The 20874-nt window shown below is 42.9% G+C and overlaps 1 protein-coding gene across 3 annotated transcripts in view; it reads right to left on the minus strand.

Annotated features, from left to right (window-relative positions):
* Nucleotides 1–20404, minus strand: part of LOC137378284 (protein phosphatase 1 regulatory inhibitor subunit 16B-like) — a 149001-nt gene extending 128597 nt beyond the window's left edge. The window contains exon 1 of one of the 3 annotated variants that reach the window (XM_068048525.1): nucleotides 20152–20404. The gene's annotated coding sequence lies outside the window, so the exon portion shown is untranslated. Of the gene's footprint in view, nucleotides 1–6781; nucleotides 6882–19946 lie in introns of those variants that run through there. The other 2 variants (XM_068048526.1, XM_068048527.1) reach the window with 2 other exon arrangements.
* Nucleotides 20405–20874: the final 470 nt, after the last annotated feature.

Genomic DNA, 20874 nt, shown 5'->3' on the forward strand with positions numbered 1-20874 from the left:
GGAGGAACCCATGCACTGCTGGACAAATTGCTGCACTATTTCAATTTGTGGCCTCAAGTGGACGCTTAGTTGGGTTGATTGTATTTTGTATTCCTGTTGTTGCAGGGCGGGAAACCGGTCATCCATGGGAAGCCACCTTTGGAAAAATCGCGGAGGCAACAACATGTCGGGCAACTGGCTCACAGCCCTTTGGTACGGATTTGCCCGCCCACCCACCTCCAGCTCTCCGGCACAATTTTCCTCCCTGAAGTTGAAGTCTTTCTTTCCTTTTACACAGGGGCTGCTCTGTTCACACAGGTTCCAGATGCCCTGTGGATGGCAGGCTGACCAGGACTTGCCGTGCAATTGTCCACAGAAAGTCTATGGCCACGTGCAAGTCTAACCACCACTCAGAGTAAGGTCTGATCCATTGTGTTCTCCCCACTTACAGCTAGAGAAAAAAAGATTGTAAAGATACTGGTAAAATCTGAAGGTCTGTGGAATAATAGTAAATTTGTGCTTCCCACTTTTCCTTGATAGCAATAGTGGAGCAGATATCTAATTTTCTTTTGAAAAATATACAGTTATCACTTAAATTATGAGGGGAATAAAATCCTGCTAATCTTAGATAAAAATGACAACGCCAAAGATACATAGATCTGTCAACATCTATAAAAGAGCAGGTTAATGTCTCAAATGTTAATCTTCATTGAACCCGAGAACATAGCAAACATTAGTAAGGCTGAAAAAAAAGAGAACATGGGAAGTGGTTGTAAAGTTCTTTGGGACCTTGAGGTTGTGAAAGGTGCTATACAAATGCAAGCTCTTTTTCCCAACCTTTCTAAAATATTTGCCTTTCTTTTAGTTTTCAGCTCTGACGGTGAGTATAAATTCCAAGCTTGTCTTCGCTATATATCATTCTAGCCATCCTGCTACCATCCACTGCTTAGAGAGCAACAGGCAAGCTGCTGCCAAGGATCAACCACAAGCACTGTATTAGACTGCAGCTGATAGCGTGATTGGCATTAGCAATTCATTGTGTGTGAAATCATAAGCATGAGCCAACATAACATTAATCAATACTGATAAAGCTGATGCAGACAAATTGTTCACCAAGTTGAAAGTTTTGTGCAAAAAGGCATTACATGGAAACGAGGAGCAGCAATGAGGCTATCAGTGGAATGTTTCCACCTTAAAAGTAATAAAATGCAAATTCCACGGAAAGCCAACAGCTAAATATTTCTGGAGAGAAAGATTGGTGAGAAAGACAGGGAAGATAACCCAAACGACATTTAATTTTTTCTCTCAGAGGGTGAGAGACTTTGGAACTCTCTGCCTCAGAAAGTGGTGGAGACGGGGGTCATTGAACATTTTTAGGGCGGAGGTAGATAGATTCTTGTTAGGCAAGGGAATCAAGGGTAATCGGGGGTAGATGGGAGTGTGGAATTTGAAACACAAACAGATCAGCCATGATCTTATTGAATGGCAGAGCAGGCTTGAGGGGCTGAATGGCCTACTTCTGCTCCTAACTCGTATGCTCGTATGACATTTGTTTGTTGGATATAATGTAGTATTTTGCTTTGTGCATAGACAGTCTGAGAACATGTATTTATATAGCACCTTAAACTTATCAAAATTTCCCAAGGCACTTCACAGGAATGCTAACAAAATTTGACACTGAAACATAAGGAAATATTAGGGAAGATTAGCAAAAGCTTGGTCAAAGAGGTAGGTTTTAAAGGAGCATCATAAAGGAGGAAAGAGAAGTGGAGAGACGGAGAAGTTTAGGGAGGGAATGCCAGAGCTTAGGGCCTAGGCAGTTGAAGGCATGGCTGCCAATGGTGGAGTGATTAAAATCTGTGATGCTCAATAGGTCAGAATTTGAGCAGTTGCAGATATCTTGGAGGGTTGTAAGGCAGGAGGGTGTTACAGAATTGGCAGAGGTGAGGGGTTTGAAAACAAGGATAAGAATTTTAAAATGGAGGCATTGCTTAACCGGGATGTTTATGTAGCCTCCTCCTCCAGTTCACTGTTCAATTGTCCACCATCATTCACGACTGGATGGTGCAGGACTGCATGCTTTGATCTGATCCGTTGGTTGTGGGATTGCTCAGTTCTGTTTATCACATGCATTTACTCCTGTGTTGTAGCTTCACCAGGTTGGCATCTGATTTTTAGGTAAGCTTGGTGCTGCCCCGGTGTGCTCTCACACACTCCTCATTGAACAAGGGTTGCACCACTGGCTTGATGATAATGGTAAATTGAGGGAAATGATGGGACATAAGATCACATATTGTGGGTGAATATAATTCTGCTGCTGCTGATGGTCCACAGTGTCTCATGGATGCCCAGTTTTGAGCTGTCAGATCTGCTCTGAATCTATCCCATTTAACACAGTGGTAGTGCCACACAACACTTTGGAGCATGTCCTCAGCGTGAATGAAACTGGGACTTTCTTTCCACAAGGACTGTTCAGTGATCACTCCTACCAGTATTGTCATAGACAATTGTGTCTGTGACAGACAGGTTGGTAAGGACGAGGTCAAGCAGGCTTTTCCCTCTTGTTGGTTCTCTCACCAACTGCCGCAGTCTGGCAGATATGTCTTTCAAGATTCGGACTGTTCAGTCAGTAATGGGGTGCTAACGAGCCACTCTGTGATGGATTGAAGTCCCCCACCAGAGTACATTCTGTGCCCTTGCTTCTTCCAAGTGATGTTCAATATGGAGGAGTACTGATTCATCAGCTGAGGGAGGGCAGTAGCTGGTATTCCGCCGTTTGTTTCCTAATATTTAATGGTGCTATGGCAATTAACTGCTCTGTGTCGGATCACCGTCCCTTTAACTGCCAGCAGCTCAGCAGTCCCATCAGTGCCAACAGGAGTGGCGGCCACTGATAGAACTGCAGACACTTAATGAAGAGCAGCACTGGAGCCTTGTCTGAAGGTAAGTGGGGCAGTTAGGGGCATTTTCCCAGGCTCTCCCTACCCCAAACGGGTACAGAGGCTGCCTTGAGTTACTGAGTTACCAGCGGCGATGGGAAGAGGCCCTTGCCTCAATTGTCCACTGGGCAGGAAGGCCATGCTCGTCCTTCCATGCCCCGGACTAACCAAAGGCGTCAGGAAGGTGAAGGGCACTCCATCCCCTGCCTTCCCACACAATTTTATGGGCCCCCCCCCCCACCTCTGTTCTAGTCCCGAGGGGGCTCATAAAATTCAGCCCATTGACGATCAGGTCTGATTCAATGAGTATGACTATGTCAGGTGGTTGCATGACTAGTCTGTGGGACAGCTCTCCAATTTGGGCACAAGTCCCCAGATTGTCAGTGAGGAGGACTTTGCAGGATGTGCCTTTGTCATTTCTGGTGCCCAGGCTGTCAGGTTTTCCTTTTCTGTAGTGGTTTGATACAAATGAGTGGCATTTAAGAGTCAAGCACATTGCTGTGGGTCTGGAATCACATATAAACCAGAACAGGTAAGGTAAGGATGACAGATTTCCTACCCTGAAGGATATTTGTGAAGTAGATGGGTTTTTAATGACAAAATGGCAGTTTCATTATCATTACTGATACTAGCTTTTTATTCCAAATTAATTAATTAAGTAAATTTAAATTCCCCTAGCTGCTGTGTTGGGATTTGAACTCATGACTCCAGAGCATTAGTTCAGGCCTCTGGATTACTAGTCCAATAATTGCCATTATGTTACCAATTCCACCAGCATGCATGGCCAGCATGATGTGAAAAGCACATAGCAAAAGTTCTGCTTTGCACAGCCATGTTATTAAAAGACAAACTAATTCATTTCACAATCGTGTATCTACAAGCAGATGTGGCTCATATTTGTGTGTTCTGTGCAAAATGGAACTGTTCGTACATGCACAAGTGGGAAACATTTTAAGAATACTGCTATGACCAGGTGAGAAAGAGGTCTAGGGTTCCCTTTCAGTCTTCACCTGGTCTTACTGTAACAGGGTTTAATTTTAAACACACCGTGATTTTAGCTCCCCCTTGGTGAATCCTTGTTCACCGCTTTCCAATTATAAGGCAAACAAACCAACACAAACAGGTTTTCTTAGGTTTAAAGAAGAAAAGTTGAAATTTATTAAACTTAACCTCTAATTCAGTTATCGCCTACGGATACATGACGCACCTACGGATACACACATGCAAATAGAGATAGAAAAGAGCAGAAGAAAAATAAAGTGGAAAAGTTTGAGGCAATATCTGAAGAGTTTTTTTTTTAACGGTTCTTTGTGCTCACTGTAGAGTCCTTGATTGTAGGTAGATCTTGCTTCTCGTTGGGGCCCAGTATTCTTCGTAAACCTTCTCTGTAGGAGACTGTTCTCTCTTGGGGGTCATGTGTCTTCAGTGGATTCAGAGGCTTGTGAGAAAGAGATGGGAGCAGACAGGAGAGATCTTCTCAGCCCAGGAGCAAACAGAGTCAAACTGTTTGTACAGTTCAGAAAAACCCAGGTTTCCAAACAGATTAGTCATGTGACTAACTGGTCTGACCACATCTTGGATGCATCACCTTAGCATTCTCTGGAATGCTCCTCTTACACAAAATAACTGATGATCAAAGTCTATTCTGGGTTGAATGTGTCCTTTGTCCTTCCAATCATCTTCTGTTAATATGCAAATGTCTTTTCCAGCCACGGCTGACCTGTTTAACAAGTCTTCTTCACTCCAGTAACAGTTTAAAATCAATGTTCATGACAAAATTAATGTGCCACATTCTTGACAGGTGGGGGCCTAGCATGACAATACCCTTTCCTAGTATTTGACTCTGCAAAAAAAAAAAAGTGGGAGCCTTGCTGTCCTTTCACCAATGAGAGCCGGACTCAATTTCAACGAGGCGCACAGGGTGAAACTCACCTGTTTCTCTGGGCTGCAATGATCAGTCCAAAATAAGCTGAAACCAATGCCCAGGGGCATTGGGCCAACAGCAATTAATTACCCAAAATTGAACACAGATTGATCATAAAGTGAAAGCAAAATACTGCGGATGCTGGAAATCTGAAATAAAAACAAGATATACTGGAAATACTCAGCAGGTCTGGCAGCATCTGTGGAGAGAGAAGCAGAGTTAACGTTTCAGGTCAGTGACAGGATTGCTTATAGAAAATTAGCTGTACAAAAAAAGACAGTTGGCATAGTAAGAATAGAATTTCTTCCATTTATATCGCAACTCATCACATCATTGGAATGTCTCAAAGCATTTCACAATTAATTACAGTAGCAGTACAGTGACTGTTGCATTGGTAAATGTGGCAATCATTCTGTATCAGTAATATTTCACCAACAGCAATCAGCAGAATGACTGGTTCATTTGTTTCTCCTGCACCCCACCTAGTGATGTTGGTTGAGTTAAGAATGTTGGCCAAGTCACCAGCAGAACAAAGAACAGTACAGCACAGGAACAGGCCATTCGGCCCTTCAAGCCTGCGCCAATCTTGATGCCTGCCTAAACTAAAACCTTCTGCACATTCAGGGACCGTATCCCTCTATTCCCATCCTATTCATGTATTTGTCAAGATGCCTCTTAAACGTCGCTATCGTACCTGCTTCCACCACCTCCCCTGGCAGCAAGTTCCAGGCACTCACCACCCTCTGTGCAAAGAACTTGCCTCGCATATCCCCTCTAAACTTTGCCCCTCTCACCTTAAACCTATGTCCCCTAGTTACTGACTCTTCCACCCTGGGAAAAAGCTTCTGACTATCCACTCTGTCCATGCCACTCATAACTTTGTAAACCTCTATCATGTCGCCCCTCCACCTCTGTTGTTCCAGTGAAAACAATCCAAGTTTATCCAACCTCTACTCATAGCTAATGCCCTCCAGACCAGGCAACATCCTGGTAAACCTCTTGTATACCCTCTCCAAAGCCTCCACGTCCTTCTGGTAGAACTCTCTTCTCTTGGAATAGCTGTAGGATCTTTGAAGTCCGCAGTGTCAGCTGTGGCTCAGTTGGTGGCATTCGTGCCTCTGAGTTATAAGTTTCCAGCTTCAAGTCCCACTCCAGGGCTTGAACACAAAAAAAGTTGAGGCTGACACTCCAGTGCAGTACTGAGGGAACTGAACAGTCATATCTGACTCGAAGTGTTAACTCTGTTTCTTTCTCCACATATGCTGCCAGACCTGCAGAATATTTCCAGCATTTTGTTTTTATTTCAGATTTCCAGAATCCACAGTATTTTGCTTTCATCACTTTTTACATATTGATACAGCACAGAAGGAGGCTCATTCATCCCAGCTTGCAAGTGTTAGCTCTTTGAAAGAGCTATCCAGTTAGTCCTACTTCCCTACTCTTTTCTCATAGACAGGGAATTTTTTCATTTCAGATATTTTTCAAAGATTCTATTGAAACTGCTTCTAACACCCTTTCAAGCAGCGCATTCCAGATCATCATAACTCATTGTCAAGAAACAAATTCTCCTTTCCCTTCTGGTTCTTTTGCCAATTAACTCAAATCTGTCTCCTCTGGTTACTGACCCTCCCACTAGTGGAAACAGTTTATCCCTACTTACTCTATCAAAACCCCAAACTTCTGAACATAGTCATTACATTTTTCTTTAACCAGCTCTCTAAAGCCAACAATGCTAGCTTCTCCAGATGTACATTTATCATAATTAGTTTCAAACAGGAAATCTTTAATGCAAGCTAGTTGAATGTAACTTCAGGTAACACGAGTTTAATGTAGTTCCTGATCTTCAAATGTCACATGGTAGAAACAGACAAAGATTTATATTCTAATGGGTACAACAGAAATGTAAAATATCAAACAAAATTAGGCTCTTTTTGTTTACCTGGAACAGGCTCAGTTGGAAGAATGGAATTTGTTTCATAGTAAAGCAATATTTGTCAGGTCTATGCAACTTTATATCTGCTTCCATTTTACCTTTAACACTTCCTCTTCAGAAGCACCACAGATTACAAACTGACAAGCTACTTCCTCTGTGGGTTTGAGTTTCCATTAGTAACTGAGCAAATAGGAAGTTGGGGCCCTGATAATGCCACTACTGCAAACCTTTCTTCAGGATAGTCAGAAAATATTTGTAAAGTAGGAAAGAAATATCATGAGGCTAAGATTACATAAAACCTAAACACCAAATTACAACTGTTTTGAATAACCTCCTCCAAGTTTGATACACTTTGTTATGTTTATGACTTTAACGATGTACAGGTGCTGCATGGCACTCAAACCAATTGGGCATTTTTAATTACTTTTTAAGTTGTTGGCCCCGGATTGTAATACAATTATCACGTGGATATCTCAGGGGCAGGAATGGATGTTGGATGTTCCGGGGTTTAGAGGTTTCAAAAGGAATAGGGAGGGAGGTAAATGAGGTGGGGGAGTGGCACTGTTAATCAGGGATAGTATCACAGCTGCAGAAAGGGAGGTCGTCGAAGAGGGTTTGTCTACTGAGTCATTATGGGTGGAAGTCAGAAACAGGAAAGGAGCAGTCACTTTGTTGGGAGTTTTCTATAGACCCCCCAATAGCAACAGAGACATGGAGGAACAGATTGGGAGGCAGATTTTGGAAAGGTGCAGAAGTAACAGAGTTGTTGTCATGGGTGACTTCAACTTCCCTAATATTGATTGGAACCTCCTTAGTGCAAATAGTTTGGATGGAGCAGTTTTTTGTCATGCATGTCCAGGAAGGTTTCCTGACTCAGTATGTAGATAGGCCGACTAGAGGAGAGACTATGTTGGACTTGGTGCTTGGCAACGAACCAGGCCAGGTGGCAGATCTCTCGGTGGGAGAGCATTTCGGTGATAGTGATCACAACTCCCTGACCTTTACTATAATCATGGAGAGGGACAAGAGCAGACGGGATGGGAAAATATTTAATTGGGGGAGGGGGGAATTACAATGCTATTAGGCAGGAACTGGGAAGCATAAATTGGGAACAGATGTTCTCAGGGAAATGCACGACAGAAATGTGGAGGTTGTTTAGGGAGCACTTGCTGCGACTGCTGGATAGGTTTGTCCCGATGAGGCAGGGAAGGGATGGTAGGGTGAAGGAACCTTGGATGACAAGAGATGTGGAACAGCTAGTCAAGAGGAAGAAGGAAGCTTACTTAAGGTTGAGGAAGCAAGGATCAGACAGGGCTCTAGAGGGTTACAAGGTAGCCAGGAAGGAACTGAAGAATGGACTTAGGAAAGCTAGAAGGGGACATGAAAAAGTCTTGGCAGGTAGGATTAAGGAAAATCCCAAGGCGTTCTACACTTATGTGAGGAACAAGAGGATGGCCAGAGTGAGGGTAGGGCCGATCAGGGATAGTGGAGGGAACTTGTGCCTGGAGTCGGAGGAGGTAGGGGAGGTCCTAAATGAATACTTTGCTTCAGTATTCACTAGTGAGAGGGACCTGGTCGTTTGTGAGGACAGCATGGAACAGGCTGATATGCTCGAACAGGTTGAGGTTAAGAGGGAGGATGTGCTGGAAATTTTGAATGATATGAGGACAGATAAGTCCCCGGGGCCAGACGGGATATACCCAAGGATAATACGGGAAGCGAGGGAAGAGATTGCTGCGCCTTTGGCGATGATCTTTGCGTCTTCACTGTCCACTGGAGTAGTACCGGATGATTGGAGGATGGCAAATGTTGTTCCCTTGTTCAAGAAAGGGAATAGGGATAACCCTGGGAATTATAGACCAGTCAGTCTTACGTCGGTAGTGGGCAAATTATTGGAGAGGATTCTGAGAGACAGGATTTATGATTATTTGGAAAGGCATGGTTTGATTAGAGACAGTCAGCATGGCTTTGTGAGGGGCAGGTCATGCCTCACAAGCCTTATTGAATTCTTTGAAGATGTGACAAAACACATTGATGAAGGAAGAGCAATGGATGTGGTGTATATGGATTTTAGCAAGGCGTTTGATAACGTTCCCCATGGTCGGCTCATTCAGAAAGTAAGGAGGCATGGGATTCAGGGAAAGCTGGCTGTCTGGATACAAAATTGGCTGGCCCATAGAAGTTAGAGGGTGGTAGTAGATGGAAAGTATTCAGCATGGAGCTCGGTGACCAGTGGTGTTCCACAAGGATCTGTTCTGGGACCTCTGCTCTTTGTGATTTTTATAAATGACTTGGATGAGGATGTGGAAGGCTGGGTTAGCAAGTTTGCCGATGACATAAAGGTTGCTGGAGTTGTGGATAGTGTGGAAGGCTGTTCTAGGTTGCAACGGGACATTGACAGGATGCAGAGCTGGGCTGAGAAGTGGCAGATGGAGTTCAACCTGGAAAAGTGTGAAGTGATTCATTTTGGAAGGTCGAATTTGAATGCAGAATACAGACTTAAAGACGGGATTCTTGGTAGTGTGGAGGAACAGAGGGATCTTGGGGTCCATGTCCATAGATCGCTCAAAGTTGCCACCCAAGTTGATAGGGTTGTTAAGAAGGCGTATGGTGTGTTGGCTTTCATTAACAGGGGGATTGAGTTTAAGAGCCGCGAGGTTATGCTGCAGCTCTATAAGGCCCTGGTTCGACCACACTTGGAATATTGTGTTCAGTTCTGGTCGCCTCATTATAGGAAGAATGTGGAAGCTTTAGACAGGGTGCAGAGGAGATTTACCAGGATGCTGTCTGGACTGGAGGGCATGTCCAAGAAGAAAGATTGAGGGAGCTAGGGCTTTTCTCATTGGAGCGTAGAAGGATGAGAGGTGACTTGATAGAGGGGTACAAGATGATGAGAGGCATAGATAGAGTGGATAGTCAGAGACTTTATCCCAGGGTGGAAAGGGCTATCACCAGGGGGCATAATTTTAAGGTGATTGGAGGAAGGTTTCGGGGAGATGTCAGAGGTAGGTTCTTTACACAGAGAGTGGTGGGTGCGTGGAATGTGCTGCCAGTGGTGGTAGTAGAAGCAGATACATTAGGGGCATTTAAGCGACTCTTGGATAGGTACATGGATGATAGTAGAATGAAGGGTAGGTAGGTAGTTTGATCTTAGAGTAGGTTAAATGTTCGGCACAACATCGTGGGCCGAAGGGCCTGTATTGTGCTGTACTGTTCTATGTTCTAAAACTGACAAAATTTGAATATTCCCTCATTAGTGTAGATCCAACGTTATCTCTTGGGAGTGATTTTAATCATCCAAAAGAGAGCAGGAGAGAAATTTTCCAGAGTGTGTTCCCCTCCACCTGATTGGCCCTGTTTCTCTTTGTTCTTTTGGTCTCCCAAGGAGATTACATGATTGCAGGAGTGGTGTGGTGGGGTGGGAGGGGTTGTGGCCGGGTGGGGTAGGGAGCATCTCGTCATGATGCTCCAGCCATCATGAGTGTGGGGCAGGATTGATAGGCCAGCTTGTCCTGTCCATTATTTTCATACGTTTGTATGGCACAAACGTATCTCCGCAGAAGTATCGGGTACTGTATTCCTCAAGCACGGCAGAACACAAACTGAAGCTGGGGGGTGGGATAGTGGGATGGGTTACAAATCTTCTCGGATGATTTGTGCCTAGGAGGACACACATTTGGAGGTAATCCAACAATTTTGCCTCTGTTTGCATTTGTGTCTGTAGCTAAGTGACTGTGTGGGTGTAAAGGTGGCAGGTTGTCTTTGTTTGTGTGTATGTGTATAAAAGATCTCTACAAATGCTGCCATTAATCAAATTGGCCACACATTGCTGTCTGAAGATATCACAAGAATACACTTGCTCATAATAACTGAACTGAGACAGGGAAAAAAGATTTCCTTAAAACACAGAGGCACTTAAAGATGCTTTATACAAAAGGGTTCCAATGGAACTACTGTATAATTTGAAACTCAGTGCTCTCTACTTTCTGGTTCTTTTGTCAATGAACTCAAATCCAGGTCTACATGCTGAGGGACGCACTGACGCTTGGGGCAGCCGCTGCAAAGGCTCAATGGGGAAAGACCACTGTGTAAGGTCCTCCCACCAAAATGAACTGAGCGGCTGGACCCATGGGAAACCCTTCGGGCTGTATACACCAAATATGGATTTGTTTTAAAATGTACACGGCATGTAAAATGGAATGGAAGCGTTGTGAGGCAACTCACTCCTGTATCGAAGAAAACTGATTTCCTTTGCACTTTTTGGAATGCCAACTTGGTGCTGTTTTGAACTGTTTTGTAATGCATTTTTCACAGATTTTTTATGAATAAAGTATATTTTTGGGGAAAAAACTCAAATCTGTGTCCTCTGGTTACTGACCCTCCTACCAGAGAAACAGTTTTTCCCTACTTATTCTATCAAAACCCTGAACTTCTGAACACATCTATTAAATCTCCCTCTATACGTATATTTATCACAATTAGTTTAATAGGAAATCGTTAATGGAAGATAGTTGAATGCAACTTCAGGTAACGCAAGTTAAATTGCTGTTCTGATCCATCTTCAAACATCACATGCCAAAATAGACAGAAAGATTTAATTTCTAAAGGGGACAAAACATATGTAAAATGTAGGGTTTAATTTGCTTTGTTTTGAAAAAACTAGAATGTAACCCACAACTGTAGGCCTCCTGCCTTCTGTCCTTTTCAGTGGGTAACTTATTGGCATGAATAGAGGATTGACTAGCTAACAGGAAACAGAGATCAGGCATAAATGGGTCATTTTCTGGTTAGCAAGATGTGACAAGTGGTGTGCCACAGGGGTCGGTGCTGGGGCCTCAACTTTTTACAATTTATATAAATGACCCGGATGAAGCGACCGAAAGTATGGTTGCTAAATTTGCTGATGACACAATGATAGGTAGGTAAGTAAGTTGTGAAGAGGACATAAGGAGGCTACAAAGGGATATAGATAGGTTAAGTGACTAGGCAAAGATCTAGTAAATGGAGTATAATGTTGGAAAATGTGAAATTGTCCATTTTGGCTGGAAGAATAAAAAAACACATTATCTAAATGGTGAGAGATTGCAAAGCTCTGAGATACAGAGGAATCTGGGTGTTCTAGTTCATGAATCTCAAAAGGTTAGTATGCAGGTCCAGCAAGTAATTAGGAAAGCTAATAGAATGTTATTGTTTATTGTGAGAGGAATTGAATACAAAAGTAGGGAGGTTATACAGCGCATCAGTGAGACCACATCTAGAGTACTGTGTACAATATTGGTCTTCTTATTTAAAGGATGTAAATACATTGGAAGCAGTTCAGAGAAGGCTTACTAGACTAATTTCTGGAATGGGTAGATTGTCTTATGAAGAAAGATTGGACAGGCTAGGCTTGTATCTGCTGGAGTTTAGAAGAGTAAGCGACAACTTGATTGAAACATACAAGATCCTGAGGGGTCTTGACAGGGTGGATGTGGAAAGGATGTTTCCCCTTGTGGGAGAATTTAGAACTAGGGGTCACTATTTAAAAATAAGGGGTCCCCCATTTAAGACAAGATGAGGAGAAATGTTTTCTCTCAGAAGGTCATGAATCTTTGGAATTCTCTTCCTCAAAAGGCAGTGGAAGCAGTATTTTAATATTTTGAAGGCAGAGGTAGATAGATTCTTGATAAACAAGGGGATGAAAGGTTATCGGGAGTAGGCGGGAATGTGGAGTCGAGGTTACAATTAGATCAGCCACGATCTTATTGAATGGCGGTGCAAGCTCGAAGGGCCGAATGGCCTACTCCTGCTTTTAATTCGTATGTATGTATATTGGCATTTAAAAAGCAAAAATAAAAGCTCTAAGTACACAAAAAGGGCAGTGTCAATGTGGATTAGCGTGAACAATGCAGCCCAGTCAGAGATGTTGAAGAGTTACCTGTAGCAACTGCCATTGTTGAAATAGAGTCAGAAGACTCCATTGTCCTAATTTAATACACTGGTAAGATGAGATGACAGACATATCAAAGAGAAAATTGGGTCTCTTTCTCTAGTTCATAAAACACTGGGATTTTAACCTTTAACAATCTATTTCTTTTTACATGATTGATTACAGAATTGTAGGGGAGACCAAAGCTCCAGGTTATAAATATAAAAGATAGTGACCAATAAATCCAATAGGGAATTTAGACAAAACTTCTTTACCCAGAGAGTGGTGAGAATGTGGAACTCACTACCACATGAAGTGAATAGCATAGATGCATTTAAGGAAAGCTAGATAAACGCATGAGGGAGAAAGGAAGAAATGGATAGACTGACAGGATTAGATAAAGAGGGGTAAAAGGAGGCTCATGTGGAGCATAAATCACCAAAACAGACCAGTTGGACCGAATCGCCCATTTCTGTCCTGTAAATACGATGTAATTACAAAATAGCAAGTTTAATACCAAAATCATCCTGCATGATGTAACCTATTTAAGTCAGTCAATTAGTTCATTGTGCATCCATCACTTGAAAGCTCTTTTCTCAGATCACTAAGTGCTAAAAGTGCTAAAATCAAGAGTAGACACTGGTCGCTGTAGACAGAAGTGTTTTTCCACCTCTGTCACTTGGGGAATCACATGTAGCTCAGCCTAAAGAGATAAAGTCTCCAGGATGTAACTGCAGGCTTGAATTTAGGTTTTTGTCAATTTCTCCACTTTGCTGTGTGAAGGTATTAACTCCTTCCTGATGAGGAGTTCCGCAGGTACTGGACATCCTCCGGTACTTCATCAAAGTGAACTTTGGCTGCAAGTATATTAGGAAATTGTATCATAGTGAGTATCAAGACTCAGCTGACTCATGTCCTCATCTGATGATCCCATACATGCACTTCCAAATGATCAAGAGCAGGAACCTGGGTTTCAAAACAGAGATGCTGAGACCAAAACTGGCATTCCTGCAGCCCTGGATGAGATCAGAAAACTCAACACAGGCAAAGGGCAAAATCTGCATAGTATTCTGGGCCTGCAAGGTCAGCTATCTAGACCAGAAACAATTCCGTTTTGTATCCTTGGCTGTGAATGGATGAACTTGCTAATCTGCTCAAGGAAAGATAGCTTAAAGATGTTTAAATGAAATGAGTAATACATATTCAATCCGAAGGTACTTCAGAGAGACATAGCGAAAATGGATGGGGGTAATAGTGAGAGGGAGGAGGACTGAAGGTTGGTTGCGGAGGGGTAAAGGGAAAAGGCTACAGTAGAACAGTTGTGTGGATGGTCTTTATCTTGGTGATGAAGAAATCCATGAACCCTTCAGAGAACCGGTGGAACACAGGGTGCAGCAGCTTAAAGAGCCAGTTGGTACTGTAGCAAAGGAGCCTAGATTTATGATTCCAGAGTAGTGGGCAGCCTTGGCAGAATGCAGTGTAGAGCTTAATGAAGCCAGGCCAGGTGATGTATGGCCACGCCAGTTGTGTGCCAGGTATGCTTAAGTATGTGCCCTTTAGACCTGAGAGAATGAACTCTGTGACCTACTGGGGTAGGGGAGTTGGGGACAGAGATTGAAGATTTTGATGGAGATAGGAATATTGAAAGGCCAAGTGAGGGATCAACAGCTGTGAGCAGAGTGCTAAAGAGTAGTGAATTGGGAGTTGGAAAGAGCAGTTATAAAAGTCTTTTGCAAGAATAATGAAAGAAGCAGGGGTTGAAAAATGAATTGGGAATGTGGTAAGGGATACAAGGAAATGGTCACAAACTAGCATTGTTGGTGATTGAGGACACGGAGGAGAAAGGCCAAACAAAATGGCCAGGTTGGGCGGTTGGTTGTGAATCTGATTTTAAAAAGATTTTACACAGATTTAAAATGGAAGCACTGTGGTATATAATTCCCTATTTAAGGCCCATGGTTGGACAGTGTTCAGAGAGGTTTAAGTTCATCAATCCTATGCTATTATTGATCGAGCAATGTTGACATTGATACTGGGTATCAAACAAGTAAAATATACTTTTCCTAGCACTGATGAACAGTGCACCTTAAATGAGTCTAATAATATCAAAAAATGACCAAACTTCTAAGAAATGAAGAAAACCTGAGCTGTGATTGAAGATCTTCAATATGAAGGAGCCACCCACACAGTTAAGTATATACCTTGTATTATATGGTTCCCTCATGCAGGATTCTTAAAGCCTATCAAAGCCCTATAAGGATTAAAAAGACAGGAAAATAGTGCAATTCAGTCAATATCTGACTATAGTCTCAATTCTATCAATGCATACCGCAGAACAATAGTTACCTACTTGGTTTATTTAAACAACATTTCTTCAAATTTAATTTCTAAATCCAACATAATTAAAAACAAATGTGTTTATTGTCCTACCCAGTAAATACCTTCCCAGCACGCAATAAGGATAAGGAGATCTGACCTACAATCATAGCTTGGAAATGTCCAACAGTTACCACCATTTATATGGGCTTCCCACAGCAGATGCAGGAAATTCAAATGCAAGATCATAGGAAAAAAACTCAACCCCCCAAACACAACAAGGAGGACGACCAAGGACATCCATGAAGTGCTCACAGTCTCACTTTTCTAAGGTAGTTTGGCTTTTTGCTCTATGCCCCACCCACCTTGTCTTAGCGACAGGACACACAAAGAGGATTGTTCCCAGGCCAGGAGACATTGTAGAGTTAATTAAGGTGATTGGCCCTGTAATTTCCCCTTGCTTAGTGTGAAGGAGTACTTTTTTTTTTCCAAAATATACTTTATTCATAAAAATCTGTAAAAATTACATTGCCAAACAGTTTCCAAACCACACCAAAAAATACAAACATTGCAAAAGAGATCAGTTTCTTTCAATACTGTCATGAGTTTCTTCCCAACCCTTCTGTTTCACAATTGTCATGTCAATTACAGTTTTACATTTACAGTGAAGGAGTACTTGATCTCTTCCTGACACCTCCCAGAACGACACTATTGAGATAAGCGGGTGGGGAATTCCGAGCGTGGGCCTATGTGTTACCATTTCACAGCAAAGCAATTCTCGCTGAAGGAAGTTAAAATGGGGCAGTGGTAGTACTTGTGTTGAAAAATAATACGTTGAGGGCTATAAAACAGCATTGATGCCTTTAAGGGGAAGCCAGTTAAGTACATGAGGGAGGAAAGGAATAGAAGGATATGCTGATAAGATGTGATGAAGTAAGGTGGGAGGAGCATAAACACCAGCAGAGATTTGTTGGACCAAATGACCTGTTTCTGTGCTGCAAATTCCATATAATTTTATATACACAAAATAAAGCATTCAGATCGCACCACTTATTTTTCCCCTTCATAACATTGCAGGTCACGATACTACAAAGAGGCAGATGGAAGTGAACACAGGTTCAGTTCTTGGCACAGGCAGTTGATGTAATTCAAGTCTTTGTTTCATTTTAGACTTACAAAAACATTATCTAATTGGGAAAGCTGACCCATATTCCTGTTTCCTCTGAAATACTTGGAAACATTCTGAGTGACTGATGGGCCAGTTGAACCAATGAGTCATTCTTCCTCCAGCATTTTGACGAACATAAATTTCAAAAACACGGCTGTTTCCTGCAAAAGCTGGAGGCTCTCGCTAGCTATAAAGTGTCTGTTTTTTTAAAAAAAGAGACCAAGTTTGTCACTGCATCCCACAACTGGAAGTGGAATTATTAATATAAATCAATCTGCCAAACACTTATAACCTTAAATGTTATACTTACTAAGTTTTAAAAAATTGTTGTTCCTCCCCCCCACACACCCCCACCCACCTGAAATGTTTCCTTTCCTGCAGGTGCTGTCTCATGTTGAGCCAATAGCCCTCTGGCCATTCTTCCCAAGTGAGCCTCGATGCTGAGTATCAGCAGGCTATTGAACCTTGGAGGGCATCATGGCTGAGCCCGAGCTTTTTCTTACTCAAAGCTTTACAGGAACTCCACAGCAGTGGTCACTGCACAGAGATGAGGGACATATGCCTGGCTGATCTTTGACATCCCTACCCCAAGTGTGCCGAGGTCAACTGCAGCACCCAAGCTGTTATCCCAGAGATCTGCCAAATCAACACAGGCCAGCAATGAAACCAGGTACCTCCTTGTCTTCATTACAAAGTGGCAAGTTAATGATGGATGAGGAAAATCATTAATCCTTGAAAACATCCACACGGAAAGACCCTACAGTTCTCTCTTGTCCCACTGCACTGCTCCATAGCCTCCTTTCAAAGCTAACAAGCCAAAGTATCTCTGAGCATTCTTCATAATTCAGATAGCTAACAGTGAGGATCAGCCTGGTTGTTCCTCTTTGCACTGCCTTTAGTGCTTGAATGCCTCCCTTGTATCTCAGTAACTAAAACTGGACATAGATGGGATCTGACCAGACCACAGTACAATCTGAGCCTGACTTCTGGAACAAGCTACCGGCTCACATGATGAATATCGATTTGTTGAATTCTTCAAGTGAGTGCTCTACCAGTTTCTAGCTGCGATGTGCACAGATCACCTCATATAAAGGGTAGAATACACAGCACACAAACAGACCATTTGGCCCACCAGGACTCTGCTCCAAACCTCTTTTCATCTAACTCTATCAGCATAACAGTAGGACATGAATCATGGCCGGACTGATCTCCTGAACTAGTTTCAATCCCTTAAGGGGGAAGGGATTGGAAAGGAATTCTCACCAACACACCAGGGAAGTAATCTCCCCTCCCCCACTCTGCCAACCCTCCCATTCCCCCTTTGAATACGAATTGCTGGATCTGCTTCTGAATTTTGATTGGGCTTCCATTGTGGCTCAGTTATACTCCAGTGGGAGAAAGCTCCAGCTGTGTTGCTGCCTGTTCCTCCCCTCCCAGTCCAGATTTGCAAAGAACAGCAGTGAGCAGGCACAGAAGTGACAAGCTCACTATCTTGTCCATTCCTGTAACTCATTATGTGAGAATGCAAAAAAGCCAGCTGGATAATCACCACAGAGGTCAATAGGCTTTTCCGAAAACCTTGTTTTGTTAAGTATACCCAAAGACAATTGAGGAAAATAAATTACATTTTTGAAACATCTTCCAATTCTGTAATAATTTCTCCTGTTAATTGTTCAACACAAAGGATTATTCTCTGTTAGATGCCTTGCAGCCCGCATCCCAATTACCTTCATTTATAAATGCCAGTCCAAGCATTCCAGTCAAAATAATGAATGCTGATCAGCTGCTGCCTGGCTATACCACAACAATTGAGGTTACCTGTTCAGTAAAGACCTGTTTGACCAGTAGATCAACTGAACAGATCAGTAAATTGGGAAATAGAGTAGGGTCGAATCCCAATAAACTCCATTGTCAGTCAGCAGGCAAATGGTAAGATTCTTGCAGACACCCTATATGCCCAACTTTCATTTTGGTGTACCTTTGCTGTACGGAAAGAAATTTCTTACTGTGATTTTTTTTCATTAAGTCTACAAGAGAACACTGCCTCATCTCTGTTGTTATGCTTGCCCTTAGAAACATAGAAAATAGGAGCAGGAGTAGGCTATTTGGCCCTTCGTGACTGCTCTGCCATTCATTATGATCATGGCTGATCATCCAACTCAGTAACCTGTTCCCACTTTCCCCCCATATCCTTTGATCCCTTTCGCCAGTGAACTTGAGTCCACTCCTATCTATCCAAACACAGTCAGCTTCTTTGCACGTCTGCCACATTCGAGATGACGTCCCGATTTACAGACAGCACATATTCGACAGGACTCTCTCCCAACAGAGTATTTAAATAAGTAAGTGTTCACATTTGACCACTAGTTAGTAAAATGGGGCAAGGCCCCGTCTCACCAGAAATTAACAAGTGCTTCAAGCACAAAGATTGCCACAATTTTAGGCAAGGAGATTGTGGCATTTGTCTGAAGTGATTTTTTTTCTTTTTTTTTCAACAGAAAGCAATAACAAATTACAGATTTGATTTCAGCTGTAACTAAACAGTGGGTATCATGTAGTGCCCTTGGTCACAGAAAGCTTCCAGCCAGCATGCTGGTACCCCAAGGTCACCCTGGCACTGACTGAAAAATCAAAATGCAGGCAAGTGGACAGATATCTTCCCTGGCAATCCCCCACATCCAGGACTTGTCAATGGCAGACTTGGCCAAGCCAGCACACAGCCACCAGGAGAGGGTCAGGGGAGAATCATGCAGCACAGAAGGAGGGCGTTCGGGCCATTGTTCCTGTGCCAGCTCTCTAAAAGAGCTGCCAATTAGTCCCAATCCTCTGCTCTTTCCCCATAGCCCTGCAAAGTGCACAGAAATCAGATAAGTTGCAAGTAACATCATAACAAAGCTTGATCTGTCAAGCAGAACCTATCATTTTGACTCCCACCTGTTGGACATTATGGAGATGGAAATCCAGCTGCTCACAAAAGACCCATGATATTACATCGACTTTTGGACAGGCCATTGGAAAGATTAATTTATACCACTGAAGGTGCTGACATGAGGGGTTTTTAATTGTCTTAAGTTATAATAAATAGCAAAAAACAATTTTGCGTTCAACCGACAAACACACAATCATAGAATTGACCCAGACAAACTAGAAGGAGCCCTTGTTTGATTCTACATTTGTGCCAGTCTGAACCAGGGTTCTAGAGCAGCATTACAATTAACTTCAATACCCCTGGTCTAAGATGGGAAAAATGAGTCACGTTACCTATTTCTAATCATTATCGTGTGACCCTTCCTATAAAGAGGTCAGATAAAGTCAGGATCTGAGGTCGCTGTGATGCCCTTCACGGCTGAATAGTCTTGACACCACTATCTAGGCTGACACGTGAAATGGTCTATGGGATGAGGCACCTCAGTGTACCGAATGGATTGTAGAACCATACATATCAACACTCCAGCGAGATGGGAATGGCAAGAATTTCACTATGTATCTCAAGTGGCATATTAAACAATTTATGACTTGCTATTCAAGTATAAATCTGAATCTCACAAAAACATCACACTTCACATAAATTGCCACATGTTTATACTCGGTATAAACAAAAATCACGAAGTTGCATTTTACGACTACATACTTTCTTTACAAAAAGAGATCTTATTACTGTTAGCTTTAATTGTGCCGGATTTATTATCCATTAGCTCGAATAAATTTAGAAATAAAATGTTAAACCGACACACACACACACATCTAGAGAGAGAATATGAAAGCTGCAACACGTTTACCTCTTTGAAGTACAACAGCCGGTGCGGTGGGAGCTGAGCGGGGATCAGTGCTGCTGATCTCCCCACAACCAGCATTGAGTAGAAGGGGTTCACACAGCCACAGGCAAGCAACAGGCTGCAGTCCTGGATTCCAAGGGGTGACAGTTCTCCCGCAAGACCCGATTCACACACAAACCCGGCAGAGCATCGGCTGCAATATACTTACGGAGTTCGGCAGAAGTACTGGCGAGGAGAAGGAGGGAGGGCTCAGTTCTCAACTCGTGGATCGGGTTAGTCAGGACCGAGCCCTGAGCGACTGCTAGGGCGGGTTGGACGGACTGCTTGCATTAGAGAGTGGCGGTGGAGAAGACATAAGACAACGGAGAAGCAGAGACCAGCGCCAGGAGATGGGCTGAGACTGAATTAATCACCGATGCACTGAGCTGGTAGGTGGGGTGAGTTATTCACCAATGCATTGAGCCGGTAGGTGGAGTGAGTGATTTACCAATGTATTGAGCCGGTAGGTGGGGTAAATTATTCACCAGTGCGCTCAGTTGGTCAATGGAATGAGGTATTCACCAATGCATTGTACCAAATGATGAAGTGAGCTGAGGTAGCCATCGATGCATCAAATTTGGCAAAAGGCATTGACCCAAAGGACGGGGAGACTTACTCAGGAATGGATTTGGTAAATGGGTAGTCTGCTTATACCAGGGCCCCTCCAAACCAGGAGTTCTTGTACCCCAACTGCTCAAGAAGCTGCAGATCAAGAATTGGTCAGAGAGACAAGCCTTCCCACCATCTTTCCCTGTGAAGACTTGGTCATCATCATCAGTTGTGCATCAATATATTGAGCCAATGAATGGGTTATGTTACTCACCCCATGATGTGTTATGGCTAGATATAAGGTAAATTATTCAAATATTCATCAACACTTTCAAAAAAGTGC

Source organism: Heterodontus francisci, chromosome 16 (assembly GCF_036365525.1).
Source record: "Heterodontus francisci isolate sHetFra1 chromosome 16, sHetFra1.hap1, whole genome shotgun sequence".
Classification (NCBI taxonomy): Eukaryota; Metazoa; Chordata; class Chondrichthyes; order Heterodontiformes; family Heterodontidae; genus Heterodontus; species Heterodontus francisci.